The following is a 15,808-nucleotide window of genomic DNA, read 5'->3' as shown; positions in this document are numbered from 1 at the left end:
TGAAGATGCTGGATAGGAATGACCCCAGATTTCTTTACTTTTAAGTCCAAAGTGATTGAGCGTATGCAAACATGTAGATTCACACAGTGTAAACTGTCTGCATGAAGTGACCACAGTCAGATTTGGAATTTCAATATCAACAGAAGGCAGCAGAGGATGGTCAGTTTAAGATCTGCATGAGATTCAACAGACTCTGTGTTAGAAATCAAAACCAAAATTATGGAACTAAAGGAGAAAGAAGCTGCATATTCTGTCGCCATACCCAGAATAGAACAGGGAAAACATGGTCCAGGTTCCCACAAGATCAGTTCAACTTCCCCAGTGACTGAAAGTACAACATCCAGATCTCACAAAGAAGAATGCAGACTATTTACAACATATGCTGTGTGTCTGTCCATTTGGCAAGAAGACAAATTTTGCCCAGTTGTGGCAACTGGAAGATGGCATGTCAACCATTATTATAACCCTGATGTAACTTGGTGATATGTGAAGATTGGGAAAGATAATTATTTCCTGAGAGGAAATTCGCTTTACACCCATGCCTTGGCCTATCAGGGTGTCTCAGCAGCTTTGTATCTCATTTGGACTTAGAGGCCCTACTCCGACTTTAGTGCAAACAAACATGGCCAAATCTGTTGCAGAACTGAACTGGACCCCAGAAACCCTATGCTGGCAGGTGAGTGTCTTCCCAGGTGTTGCACTTATACCTACTCAGTGAGAATCAGGGTTTTCCGTGTTGCTGGGGATACAGAAAAATTAAGTCAGGAAGTTACTATCTGAAGATGATGACTTCATACCTACCTGCTGATTTCTTTTGCAGAGCCTTTATTTAAACCCACACTCAAGGTGGTGCCAAGCAATGAGTTAACGATGGGGAACCAATGAGCCATCTTCTGTGCTCTTACATGCCACAAAACACCATATCCATAAAGAAAGAAGTCTACATCATCTGATACCAACAACCATTCTAGAAACTGAGAATAAAGATATGCACTCTACCACCTTGATTCAATTTCACAGTGTATCGAGATTTGTGTATATATGCCACTTCATGACATCAGAAGAGAAAAGTGATATCATGGTGCTGGTGGTGACAGGTGAGAAAATGCTTCTCATACTCAGTTCTTCTTGAGCAAAGGGATATATTCACAATGGACTCCCTTTGTCAAATATGAGAAGAGTGGAACAATGCTTCCCATATGAATCCCCTTAAATACCTTGCCTTCTCTTTTTGGAGTTTATCCCAAAATGTCACACTGTCAGCCTCTCCCACCTCTGTTGCGTCCTCAGAGGTAAATGTGAATCTTCAGTGTGTAACACAAGAGGTATATGACAGGTTCATTCTGACGGAAGAATATGAAAAGTTCCCTAAACTGTTTCCTCCTAAAATAAATACACTGGGGTATTCCAGATCATGTTCACAGTGGTGGGTCCTGTTACCTGCAACCAGAGGTGGATGTTCATATCCTATGGATATTCCTCGAGTATCACCCAGGTGTAGTCAGAGGCAAGTAGCAACCTCAATTTCTTGATCTCAGGTAACGTGGGCCTAGCATTTTATTTGAACTCACATAGAATCCCAGGGAAGGACACTATGTATGTTGAGTAATTGAGAGCCAAGGCTACTGAACCCAATGTCACAGGATTTGTGATTCTGCAGGACACACAGTGCAGAAATCAGAGCTGATATTTTAATAATGTAACATAATATTGCAGGGAAACATGGAGAGTTTATATGTCCTTCTGCCATTGTAGATCAGCTTTAGTGTCGTATTCTTTCTTTTTTAAGGTATATGTAACGAATTTTATAGAGAAGGAGTAAAATTCAATATTCCCTTTTTAAAAGATGTAAGTTTAACAGAAGAAGGATATCTCAGTAAAAATAAATGTATCAAGGCTATGAACAGGTGTGTTCAACTGTGACCTTCTTTGAGATACCTTTCTAACACACACCTCATGTTCATCTACATTTTCCAGAGACTACTCATAAACCTATATTCTGGGCTCATCCAGGTTCCATAATTGCTGCAGGGAGGCCTGTGACTATCTGGTGTGAGGGCAAACACAACATCCAAACATATGTGCTATAGAGAGTGGGAAGCCCAGAAACCTGGTTCAAACAGACCCAAAAGGACCACAAAAATATCCAAGTTAATCATCGAATCTGTCGCACAATGGGATGCAGAGCTATACTGATGATACATTTTGACCTTTGTTTGGTGGTGATGCTCTGTGATATCCTGGACCTGGGGGACAGCTGTAGAGTGTTCTCTGGAGTCTTTAGATCCAGATGTTACTCTCGTGTAACTACTGATCTTTGCCATATCTTTTATCACAGGTTAACTATGTGGGACAATGTTGACTATGAGAATATCATATCTCATATAGGCCTTTTCTAGGTGTCCATTGAAAAACTCACATTTTTGACCCTGAAATACACTTTTGTAAAATTAGGAGTGTGTGACCATCTCCTGTATCTCACACCAGAGATTTTACTGGTTCATTTTAAGGAATAGTGATCAGAAAATCTACAACTCCATTGGCTTACTCTATCTATAAACTGGAATGTTTCTGTCCAGGTCACAAGTTTGCCCAATAACTTCTGTCCAGGGTATGTATTCAGATCCTAGAGCTACTATACAAGTAATCCTCAGGTGTAGTCAGTAGTCAGTGATCCCTTGAAATTCTTGGTTTTAGGGGAGGGAGTCTGAAAATCTCTATGGATTATCATTGCATCTGACACAAGTTCACAGTGGAGACCATGTTGTGTGCTGTGTTTGAGGACCTGAGGTTCTTGTGCCAATTGACACAGCATGCAGATTTTAGTAAATGGGGTTGTGGGCAGAATTGCGACAATGGAACAATGGAGGTTAGGAGAATGATGAGTCACTAACTTTCTTGAAGGAATCTCACAGAAAACAATCTTGTGGGCTGTGCTAGGTCCTGTGATCCTCTCATTGAATTCTGTGAAAATTTAATGTAAGAATGCTATGAAAATCCAAATATAACTCCTGTATCAAGATGGAATTCCTGGCACTTCAAATCTGCGTGAAATACCCCATTGTGGGAAAAAGTGACTGAGAGTGTGGCAGTGAGTGGGATGTGCAAATAATAAACCCCAAAAATAAGTTATAACCAAAAGAAGAAATACCAGGGTTCTTTCATATACAAACTCCAAAGTAGCCTGGTAACAAGGCCGTGTTCAGAATTGTATGCATAGAAAACATAACACGGGACAATATCACTATTAGTGTTACAAGTCTGCTTAATGGTCATGCCACAATGACACACTGGAGCCAGGGGTGACAGGGGAGAAGAGACTTCCCCAAGCCAGAAACTTCCTTGTGGAAAGGAGTGTGCTCATGGTGGTGTCTCCTCTCCAAATATGAGAAAAGTTGGTCAATATGTAGTATACAATTCCATTTAACTGGTTTCCTTTTATATACTAAGTGTTTAGCCAACTTCACCTTATCACATAATTCCTGCTCTGTGGTGACCTCAGGAGGGCATGTGACACTTCAGAGAAAATCACAATAGGATATAACTGGCTCAGTTTTATGAAAGAAGAAGAGAATCTCACACATGTTCTTTGGTTGGTGGTGTTTCAGTCTAGGAAAGCACCCAGTGTTCACTTTAGTTGATTCTCTTAATTCTTCTGTGGAATTTCTATCCCCTGCAGGGCTACAAGCCTTCATCATATTCTTCCATGAATGACCTCTATCTCCATGCAGCCTTTGGCTCTGGATGTCCGCTGCTGAATGGAGCCTTTTAGAAGAGAATCATCCAATGCTCCTGAATGCAAGCGTATGTTTGTACCATTAATGTCATCAGGGATTGGTGCTTGCCCATGGGATGGGTCTCAAATTGGGCCAGTATTGATTGATTGTTCCCCCAATCTCTGCATAATCCCCATTCCCTGTATTTCTTTTAGACAGGATAAGCTTTGAGTGGATATTTTTGTGGGTGCGTTGGTTTCCCTGTTGGTCCATCAACGTTCCTGACTATCCATTGTAGGTGGCCTCCCCAGGGTCTATATCCTCAGTGCTGTGTGTCACAGGTAAAGATACACACATTGATTCTTGAGTGACTCCCTATCCCATGTCTCTGTCTATTCATGTAGCTGCTCCCTACATCCCAACCTCTGCCATTTGCAGATTGTCGTTCATCCTCATAGCCATGTAGGCATCACCCCCGAACAAATCACATCTTGATCTGAGCCTCCCACTCCCCTCCTGACCTTGTCTCCCAATTAGTTCCCTCCCTCCTTCAGTCCTTCAGTCTTCCAGTACCATTACATTCCCCCTTCCATGTGAGGCCAAAACATCCTTATTTATGCCTTCTTTCTTTTACAGTGTCCTTGGGACTATGGAGTGTAACATGTTCATCCTTTGTGTAATGTTTAATATCCACTTATCAATGAGTGCATACCATCTATTTGTTTTTGAGATCATGATTCCTTACTCAGGATGATATTTTCTAGTGCCACTCATTTTCCTGAGAAATTCATGCTGACCTTGTTTTTAATAAGTGAGAAGTAGTACATTGTTTAGCTATACCTGTGGTCCTAACCCATAGAAATTACTGCACTATGTAGCTAATTGTCAGAACATCATGTAATAACCATTGAAACAGCTTCAGGAGACTTGTAAAATCAGTTACATGTGGTTTAAAGCATTGTGTTACAATGTAAATTTTTGTACTTTCTGAGTGATTAATGTGTCATATGAGATATGCATTTTCATAGAAAATTTTAGCTTGCTTCTGGAACAATCTTGTGAGTCTCTTGTTAATTTTATATAAGACAGTTCCCTAGCAGGCCTCCAGGAGAAGAGTGAAAGACTGGAAGCTTTCTTAACTGCTAAATAAACATTACTCAAAGAAGAGTGTGAGGAGAATGTAGTGCAAATAATCTGATATGATATTAAAAAAACTTAAATTAAGTAAAGAGTGAAATGTATACTTACACTCAAATATAATGATATCAGTGCAAATTTTTATGATTTCATTCCAGATGCCCTATAAATTGCTAAACATCTCTATGATACTTCATAATTCTTATCTTCAAAAAAGTGAAATATACCTATAAAGCAAGGGATTCAAATTTGGATAATATAATTTCTGAATTTATAAAATGTAACTGATTGTTTCTACTCTCAAATCCATCCATCCTCACCAAAAGTAAATCTCCCTCTCAAGCACTTGTTCTTTGTGATTAATTGGGTTTGGATCATAATTAAAATACACATATCTCAAGCTAACATGAAGGCTTACTGTCTAAAGTCAAGTACACCCTTAAATATCTATTAGAGACCTGATTACTGAGTAAATCCAATCAGGGAAGCCAACTAGTTTTAAAAATTTTGAAAACTCTGCAGTTTTCATGCTATGCTCGAAGCTATGGGTATCCCGTGTTCATAATACTCTAGGATATCATCTCTACCTCATGAGGTGTTTCATTCTCATCTAGTAAATAAATTCCCCTTGTCTGTCAATGATTACTCTCAAAGTTGTAACCACATGACAACTAACACACACATAATTTACACTAAATATTCCTTCTCTATTTCCTTCATGAGACAAATGCTGGATCATATCTTGGAATAATTTGTGCAATATCATCTCACAATTCCCATTTGCCTCCATGTTTCTATAAAGTAGAAAATATTTATAGCTTGCTCTACTTTCTCTGACATTATAACAGCAGAATGCTCATTTATTCCTTAAATGGTAAGTGATCAGAGACAAAGAATGTGGAACCGAAGACTGAGTACAAAAAATCAACAAAATTCAGAACCTGAGTTAGAAATGAGAGAAAGGGACAATGGCATTGAGAAAAACAGATGTGCAAATGCTTCACCCTTAGGAGGAGTATCTCTGCAAGCATGTTGGTAGTCATGAATGAACATCTGTGTCTTTTGTAGAAAGAAGGTAAAGGGGCACAAGCAAAATGGTGAATCAAATCATTGAGTCCCTGCAACAGTTCTGAGTACTTTGTTATAGGTAAGGTTGGCAGTCTAGACCAACATGACTGAAAGAGAACAAGAGCTGCATAAGAAGATTCTCTCCAAGGTAAGATGGAAGGGAGAACTGGAAAGATGCTCATGGCTTCCAGATTTTCCCAGAGAATATGTGGCCCTTCCCAATTTGGTTCTGGAATTATTATAGATAAATGTCTAACCATGTGAGCACTATGATGTCAGTTTTTGGTGTATGTGATTATTACAGCCATTCATAAGACCCAAATTTAAGGCATGTGGGGGCCAAGAGCAGTATCCTGTGCATGGTGAAAATAATGTGCTTCTTGCTCAGTTCCAATGTTCATTTCTCTCTGGAAGTAATGGAGTGTGAACATTCATTCCATTGACTTCTATGCCTGAAGATGAAATCCTTTCTATATTTCCTCCTGTCTCAGTTTACAGTATTCCCTCCCACCCGTGTTTCAGTTCTCCAATTAGATGTTTCATTAATCCTTTTATTCATAAGGGAAAAGGGGATATGAGATTCATTGCCTACACTTGCCCACTGGAGCACACCCACAGTAACTGATCACATGGTAGGCATGCAGTCACTGTAGTCAACAAAACACCTCTCCCATGTTCTGTTATTCTAGGCCTTCTGTTGCTCAGTTCCTTCATTATCTATTTTTATAGTTTTGAAATCATTTATACATTTCATTTGTTTTATGAAGTGACAAAGTTAATATTTTCTGGGATACAGATTGACTATATTATAGACATACATTGTGTAAGGAAAAAATAAATGTAATTAATATATCTCTCAACACAGAGACAAAACATTACATCTATGAATGCAAACATTTGAATGCTATGTAGGTTTTACTGCCCATAACATGTGACACATTGAGCAATACATACGTGAAGTGTATCCTTCCTGAGGAGTGAAATTCTTTAGTCCCTGTGTGATCCTCAGCCCACAGGTCACATATCTGTCATCTTCTCCATGTTCCTAAGTGTTTGGCATGTTTAGGCTCTGCACAAAAGTTTTTCTCTGCAGTCATCCTATTTTCCATCAACCAATCAAAGAATTCTCCAGAAGTCATGCTATAGGAATAAATGTATTTTAGTATATAATTTTGCTTGTTTCATTTATTTCAGGCATTGCCCTCTGTGTGTCAATAGAACAGTTCAGTTTTATTCCCCTGCTTTTGGAGATTAGTTGTTCAGAATTAAGATTTCTTTTTGGGAGATTTTTCCTTTGATGAGTATTAAGGGTTCTTTCTTATACTCTTTGATAACTTTTGGTTCAAATTTGATTTTTTTTATATTAGCATGGCTAATCCAGCTTGTTAATTGGGGCCATTTGCTTGGAATTTTTTCCATCACTTTACTCTGAGGCAGTGTGTGTCTTTGTCTCTGAAGTGCTTTTCCTGCATTCAGCAAAATACCGAGCCTTGTTTGAATATGCAGTCTGTTAGTCTATGTTTTTTACTAGTGAATTGAGTCCATTGATGTTAAGAGGTATTAAGGTAATAGTGAATGCTACTGCTTGTTATTTTTTGTTGTTACAGGTGAAAATGTCTTTGTGTGGGTATCTGCTTTTGTGTTGAAAGAAGACTAAATTCTTGCTCTTTCTAGGGTGTACTTTCCTTCCTTGTGTTTGCATTTTTATCTATTATCCTTTGTAGGGCTGGGTTTGTGGAAATATATTGTGTAAATTTGATGTTTTTAATTTCATAGACTGCCTTGGTTTCTCCATCTATGGTGATTGAGAGTTTTGATGCATGTAGTAGTCTGCAGCAAACATTCCATCTGTGTTCCCTTAGAGTCTGTTTGAGATCTGCCCAGGATCTTCTAGCTTTCATCATCTCTGATGAGATGTCTGGTGTAATTCTGATAGGTCTGTGTTTATAAATTACTTGCACATTTGCCTTACTGCTTTCAATAATTTGTTCTTTAATGCATTTGGTGTTTTAATTATTATGTTACATGAGGACTGGTGCAGTCTTTTTGGAGTCCTGTGTGCTTCTGAAATGTTCGTGAACAGCTCTTTCTTTAGGTTAGGAAAGTTTTCCTCTATTATTTTGTTGAAGATATTTATGGGCCCTTCATTTTGAGAGTCTTCACTTTCCTTGATACCTGCAATCCTTAGATTTGGTCTTCTCATTGTGTCCTGGATTTCCTGGATGATTTGGGTTAGGAGCATTTTGCATTTTGAAATTTTTGACTGTTTTAGTTTCCTCTCTAAGAAATTTTACCTGCTTACCTGTGTTCTCCTGTATTTCTTTTTTGGTTTTGTTTTTACAATATTATTGAATTAGATATGTGCTATATTTATATTTCAAATGTTATCCCCTATCCTCATTTCCCATCCAAAAACCTCTTATCCTGTCCTTTCTTCTCTGCTCAATAACCCACCCACTCCCACTTTCCTTCCACTCAGGGGCTTATTCCCTTCAGAGGTCCAATGGCCACTCCTCTCATTGAGTTCTTAAAATGCAATCTTCTGCTATATATGTAGCTAGAGGCATGGGTCCCTCTATGTGTACACCTTGGATGGTAGTTTAGTCCCTTGGAGCTCTGAGGGCATTGGTTGGTTAATATCGTTTTTCTTCATATGGGCTGCAAACCCCTTCATCTCCTTGGTCCCTTTCTCTAGATCCTCCATTGGGGACCCTGTGCTCAGTCCAATGGCTGGATGAGAGCATCTGCCTCTGTATTTTTCAGGCTTTGGAAGAACCTCTCAAGAGACAGACATATCAGACTTCTGTCAGCAAGCACTTCTTGGCATCCACAATAGTGTCTGTGTTTGGTGACTGTGTATGGGGTGGATCCCCAGGTGGGGCAATCTCTGGATGGTCTTTCTCTCAATCTCTGTTCAACAATATGTCTCTGAATCTCCTCACATGGGTATTTTGATTCCCATTCTAAGAATGCCTTACAGGAACTTGGCAATTTCATCAGGTCCTATTTCTTTATTCTTGAACTAACAGAATTAGCTATTAGTGTTCTGTTCAGGAAATTTCCTGTATATTTTGGGTTAGAAGTTTTATACATTTTGAATTTGCATAGACAATGTTGTCACACTCTTCTATGGTATCTTTTATATCTGAGATTCTCCCTTTTTTTCTCTTATATATTTTGTTGGTGATGTTTACATCTGCAGTGCCTGATCTGTTTCCTAGGTTTTTCATTCCCATGTTTGCCTCTATTTGTATTTGTTTTATTGTTTTTACATTCGCTATTTAGGTTTTGGACAGCTTCATTCATTTCCTTCACCTGTTTCATTGAGTTTTGATTGTGTTTCCTGCATTCCTTTAAGCGATTTATTTGTTTCCTGTTGACGTGATTCTACCTGTGTACCTTTGTTTTCCTGTATTTCTTTCGGTGAATTATTTATATCCTCCTTGAAGGACTCTGTTATCTTCATGAGATAGGACTCTTGGGTCAGTTACCCAGTAGCCTTTGTGCAGAGGAACTCCTGGGATGTCTTCAGGCTATGGTGTCTTCAGGAGAATGGACTCGCTGGCAATCTGCACCAGCAGAAGTTGCAAGCTGGAAATCTGTGAGGAAGAGGGAAATTTTTTTTCTAAAGCAAGTACAGGGACCTGAAAGATTACTCAATCTTCTTTACTGAGAAAAAAATAGAAGTTTCTCTTCTCATAATAACCATGATGTTGAAAACCCATGACAGGAAGGACCTGCCCCAAGATGACATCTGTATATAGTCTGATGTTACAGAACATTTGTCAGAGAGGCCCAGGAGAACACCTCAGCACATTACAAGGACTAACTATGATGGCCATGCTCACAGTGCTGCTGTACCTTGGTGAGATATGAACAAGGGAAGTGAACACATATGTCTGTATTAGAACCTACTCAACAGCCAGGATTAATTTCACATGGACACCCTAGGGATTCCCCTCTGTTTTTCTATGGGAAAATGGTCTGAGGGAAAGTTTTCTTCCAGGTCTTATTGTGGAGCCCAGGATGGCCGGACAGGCAGGTGAGTGTCTCCAGCCATCCCAGGGTTTGTTCCTTTGCTCTGATGAGAAATACTCTAATTTACTCTCTTGTGAGACAATTCCTCACAATGGTCATGGGGGAAGAGTTAATGCTCTAATATATTGGTACAGGAGAGGTTTCTGTGCTAAGACCTGGTGTCTGAAGAAAGATGTTCTGGGACTCAGCCTTTGATTTCTTCACAGGACACCTCCCAAAGCCCATCATCTGGGCTGAGCCAGGCTCTGTGATTGCCCAACATGCGCCTGTGACTATCTGGTGTCAGGGTTCCTGGGAGGCTAAGGACTATCATCTGTATAAGGTGCGAAGTGTAGATCCTTGGGACACTCAATTCCCTCTGGATACCCGGAATAAGGCCATGTTCAACATTGAACACATGACATTCAACTATGCAGACATCTGTAAGTGTTAGTATGAGAGTACTGCTGGATTTTCAGAGCAGAGTGATGCCATGGAGCTGGTGATGACAGGTAAGAGAACACTCAGGGATCCCAGCATGGGCCCTTTCCTCAGAAGGAGGTCTATTCTCCAGGAGCTCTTCGCTCAGAGTCCAATCCTGGGGGACAATATGAGTAACTTCTGTTCAATTCACATCCTGCCCCTTTTATCCTAGGAGCATATGAAAAGCCCAGCCTGTCAGTCTGGCCCAGCAATAATGTGACATATGGAGTTTCCATAGCCTTTACCTGTAGCTCATACATGGGATTTGGCAGATTCATTCTGATCCAGGGAGGAAAACACCACCTCTCATGGACCCTGGATGCACAGCATCAGGCCTATCCGCCATTCCAGGCTACTTTTGTTCTGGATGCTGTTACTCCCAACCACAATGGAACGTTCAGATGCTATGGATTTTTTAGGAATGCACCACAGGTGTGGTCAAAATCAAGTGACCCCCTTGACATCATGGTCTCAGGTAAGCACCTCCCTCACATAATCACTTAGTGTTTTGGGCTACTTGTGTCCTTTTCCTAATATGATATCTGCCCTAGAATAAGAGGGAGGAAGCTGTCAGTTTAAAAACAGTGTTCAGTTTAAAAATCATTCACCCTTCAATATTGGAGTTGTAGTCAGAATCCGCTGATACAAAAGCCTCCTCCTTGTGTCATTGTAATTTAGCATTGGCAGTTGACCAGCTCACACAATTGACAAAATGATTAGATTCTGTCACTGTACTAGCTAGAAACCATTTTTTGTTGCAAAACACCATGATCTAAATAAAGCAACTTGGTGAGAAAAGGATTTATTCCACATAATTTTGTGTGGAGCATCATGAAGGTAATTAGATGTAGATGTGCAAGCAAGAATTGAGGTAGAGTTCTTGAAGGAGCAGTGCTCACAAGTTTACTTTCAATGAATTGCAGAATGGCTTTCTTACACCATCAAGGTTTAACGAGTTAGGATTAGAATAAATCAAGGTGGTCTGAGCTCTCATAAATCTATCAATCAGGAAAACCTTTCCCCAGACACAGATACATTTTCCTCTATTGCAGCTGCCTCTTTCCAGATTTCTCTAGCTCGTATCAAATTAACAAAATCTAATGAGAATCATCTTCAGTGGAAGATAGATACTGTACATTTACTTGTTTTTATTTCTTAAAATCATGTAATGGTTTTGGATGCACACCAGAGGCTTTTCGTACCTGCTTTGCACAGATTTGTTGAGGCAGTTCTGAGTCCCTCACGGTTTCCATCCCCCCCCATATATCCAATGATAAGGATTTGTATAGGATTGAATGGCCTAGCTGTGATCTTCAGAAAGATCCAATAATCCAGAGTGAAAAAAAAAAATTCTTGTCTGCAACAGGGGGATATCTTTTTGTAATTAGTGTCCAGATTGAGATAGAAAGAAACAGGACATAGTAAAATGTTGTGAACTCTAATGTTCATCTCTCCTTCAACCTCTGGCAGAAACCAAGGACCCGTCCCCTACGCCCACTGAAGATGGTAAGTGAGACCCAACTGGCAGTGAGTATAACAAGAATTGAGATCACTATGAATTGGCGAATCCACCTCTGCATTTGATAAAATGAGATATCTGGACTTATTTCCAAATGAGATGATGTGTTCCTTACACAGCTCAGGAACAATATCTCTGTATACCTAAATTTCAGAACCCACTTTACAAGAAGTTCTGAGCGCTTGGGTTCCTGAAATTTCTGATAAAGTTTCTTCCTAAACTCCAGCTCCTTAGACAAATATTACTAAATGATAATGGAAGATAAAAATGTTGCTTAGATATTCAGCAATGGGGAAAAACCACATTCTCTGAGTCCCTTACATAATTTCTGCTCCTGTACAGGATCGTCTGTGCTCACACCTTCAGTTACTCCCTGTGCTTCCCGTGGGTGTGACATCCCAGGTGAGGAAGGAGTCCCTTCCATGGAATCCAAGTACTGAAATGGTCACCGCCCCCTTTGAGACAAGGAAGGTGACATGAGACACTGAGTGGACTCAGAGCCGAGGCTAGACCATCACCTGCTTTCATGCTCAAAGTGTCGTGAGAAGGCTAGAAATCAAACACTGAGTTTGACTTATTTTTATGTATTATTATTATCATCATCATTATCATTTTATTTTTTTACATATTTTTTATGCTTCTGACATTCATTCTAAATTACTTGGGCCTATTGAACTTGTCTCCGTGAGCCTTAATATTCTCACCTACAGCTGACTGGGGAAAACCTACAATTCCAGGTGGAATGATTGTGATATTGGGGGTCACACATTGGCTGGGCACATCATAGGTGCTCGGGTAAGGAATATCCTTCTCTCATGCCTGACGTCACTTCTGCCTAAGGACTGGAAACACACTGGAAGGTTTTAACTGGAGTCCTAGCATTGTTCCCCTTCCTGCTTTTCTTCCTCCTGCTCTGTCTCATCCTCATCTGACACCGGCGTTGGTACAAAAAGAAGGCTGAGGACGCGGCTGGAGCCAAGGGAAATGGAATCAGGGTGAGAATAAAAAGTGGTGAACATGAGGCGGAAGCTTCCAGACTCTCCCACGTTCTGGGGTAGCCTTGAAAATGTATGGTGTGATTAAAATCCTAAAGGAACTCTCTGGCTGAATGAGATGCCAGATGGAGTCAGGAGTAGCATCACTCCTGGTCATTCTCCTTCCTCACAGGCTTCACTCCTGGTCATTCCCCTGCCTCACATGCTTCATTCCTGATCATCCCCCTCCCTCACATGCTTCAGTCCTGGTCATCCCCCTGACTCGCACACTTCAGTCCTTCATCCCCTTCATTCACCTCATTGTCTCCTTGCTGCAGACCCCACCAGATGAGGACATGCAGGGGATCGTGTACGCCCACGTGAAACCCTCCAGGCTTCGGATGGTAGGGTTACATTCTTTCCAAAATTTTTCCCTCAGGTTTATCCCAACACACACACACAGCCGGCCACGCTCCATAAGTCACTAACACTAGACACACACCTTCTTCCAACCCTGTCCCATCCAGGATATGACATCAAAGGCACGGCCACCCCAAGCCACATCCATTCCTGAGACACGCCCACACCAGAAACATGCTTACAACTGAGCCACACCCCATGAGTTACTAACACTAAACACACATCTTCTTCCAACCACATCCCACTCCAGGACACAAGATCCAAAGAGACCGAGGCTGTGATCTACGCCCAGCTGTGCAGCCGGACACAGGAAGAGAACCACAGCTGAGACCAGCAGGCTGCCATCCTGGGAAGAAGGCCCACACCCCACAACCCACAAATGAGAATGAGGGATTTTCTGTGAAGGCATTTGTTCCCAGTGGACTCGGTTTGACAGATGGGAGCCATCATTACTCCCTCAGGTGTCATCAGAAGCTTGTCAGAATTGTGGGAACGTGCTTCTTACCTTTTCAGAGGCAACAAAAGTCCTCATGTCTTTTAAATAAAGCCAAACCCTTCTCGATAAATGCCATACCAGCTCTGGTGGAGTCTGTATGACATGGCAGAAGTCATGTTGTCAAGCCAGAGCTGTGTGTGTTCCTCAGAACTTAGCCCGAGGAGGTCCCTGGCTTCCTGCTTCTGCAAGCTGTTCTAGAGCATTGGACAAATTCTGTGGATCTGGGTGCTGTGCCTTGTCTTTCTGTGTTTAAAGTTAAGTGGGAGGGAAATGAGACATTTGGAGATGTAATGAATCAGGTACAACAGGAAAAGTTGTTTTGAAAAATCCAGACATAGTGGATGGTGAAAGGATAAAAGTTCAACGGCAGGTAGGGAAAGGCCAGGATGGTGTGTCAGAAGTTAAGGAAGATAGTTTGAGAATTCCAACAACTATAATGTACGGTAGGAAGTGTGACTTACTCAGAAGAAGCATAACTTATTCCAGTAAATAAGGAAACTCCACAGAGGCTTGGGACAACAGACCCTCCAATGCCACATACAGGAGTTCACACAGGGTTCTAACTGGCCTGACTGGCCATAAAATATTAATGAAATTTACAAGCTAGAGCAAATTTGCTCAGACTGCAGCTTGGCAGAATTCTAAGAATAGAGTGACCTCAAATCTGTGATGATTAACGACTCTCTGGGTGACAAAATGGTTCCAAAATACACATCCTGCTCTTTCCTTTTTAGTTTCAAGTTACCAAGCAAACATGTAACCACCCCCCATTTGATCATCACCTGATATAACCTGGCATGAAGTCAAAAAGTAGTTCCTAAATCATGTGTCTATATCTGAGATGTTTGCAGAAGAAAGATTGCAGCAGCATTTTGGTGTGTTGTATCTGTCACTAATTACCTACCTGAGTACTGGTACCCTGCTTCTCCCACAGGAGGATACCTGACTGGGTCTCTCCTTGGAAAGAGAGCTTGTCTGTCTAAGCCTGGAAGATTAGAGGGACATTTAAATGGGACATCCCTTTTGTCATGGAAGGTCTCAGAGTATATTCAGGATGTACATCTTGCTGACACCTGACTACTTACAAGGAAGGCTTCAGGGGATTGACTGGCATGGCCTTGTTAGACACAGAATGAGATGGAAAGGGACAGCACCAACATGCATGGGCCTCCAGGAGTGTTGAGAGTTGATGTGGGTATAAATCATCTTCATGTAATAATGTACATATTTTTATATTCCTCCTTTGAGGAATGTCCTTCTTGTTAATGATAATGACTCCATGATAATCAAAGCTAGCAGGAGAACAGAGACAAGGGATGGCTAATTTCTCAGCAAATGGTAAAGCCTGGGACTTTCTGGACAGCCTTTTAGACAATGGGAATTGCTTTAAAAATATGACTTGGAAAATAGGAAATTTCTCAACTATGTGAAAATATAAGGAGGCAATATGAATTGTATAAGAGATTTCATGAAACTAAAGTAACAAAAGCAGCTGAAAAGTGTGCCAACTTCTTGGAATCATAGTAAGAAAAGAAATAAAGAGATTTAGGTATTTTTTTTTCTTAAAAAGGCAATCAGACTACTGTGTTCAGAATAATCATGGAAGAGTTCAAGGTTCCGCCCAGCTGTAGTAGAAGTTGTAATTTCTAGAAAAGGTAACCACAGCTTCCTTATTCTTTGTGCTTGAGAGAGGAAAGCGGATCTCTATATTATTTTGCAAACTTAAAGCGAAACATGTGCCTGATGTCTCTTAAATAGCAAGGGGCTATGTTCACAGGATGCTGATTTATATTACCACCAAAATGAGAGCAGGAGCAATTAATTGGATTTATATGTAAAATAAGAGATTGGGCTTATGAGCAGTGAGAGAAAAAGTATTAAGGGAAGGTTTTCAGAATAGCAAGAGAGAATTGCTTGGAGAAATGTCACAGGCAGCATATAGAGAGATGCCTGGAGAAAAAAATAACTGATCAGAGAG

The 15,808-nt window shown here is 40.6% G+C and overlaps 1 pseudogene; it reads left to right on the top strand.

Moving 5' to 3' along the window:
- The first annotated feature begins 9,653 nt into the window (after positions 1-9,653).
- LOC127672329 (leukocyte immunoglobulin-like receptor subfamily B member 4A) lies at positions 9,654-13,833 on the top strand (annotated as a pseudogene).
- The last annotated feature ends 1,975 nt before the right edge of the window (positions 13,834-15,808 follow it).

The sequence above is a fragment of the Apodemus sylvaticus genome, chromosome 22 (assembly GCF_947179515.1).
Source record: "Apodemus sylvaticus chromosome 22, mApoSyl1.1, whole genome shotgun sequence".
In the NCBI taxonomy this organism is placed as follows: Eukaryota; Metazoa; Chordata; class Mammalia; order Rodentia; family Muridae; genus Apodemus; species Apodemus sylvaticus.
This window is presented reverse-complemented; position numbering and strand designations above follow the sequence as displayed.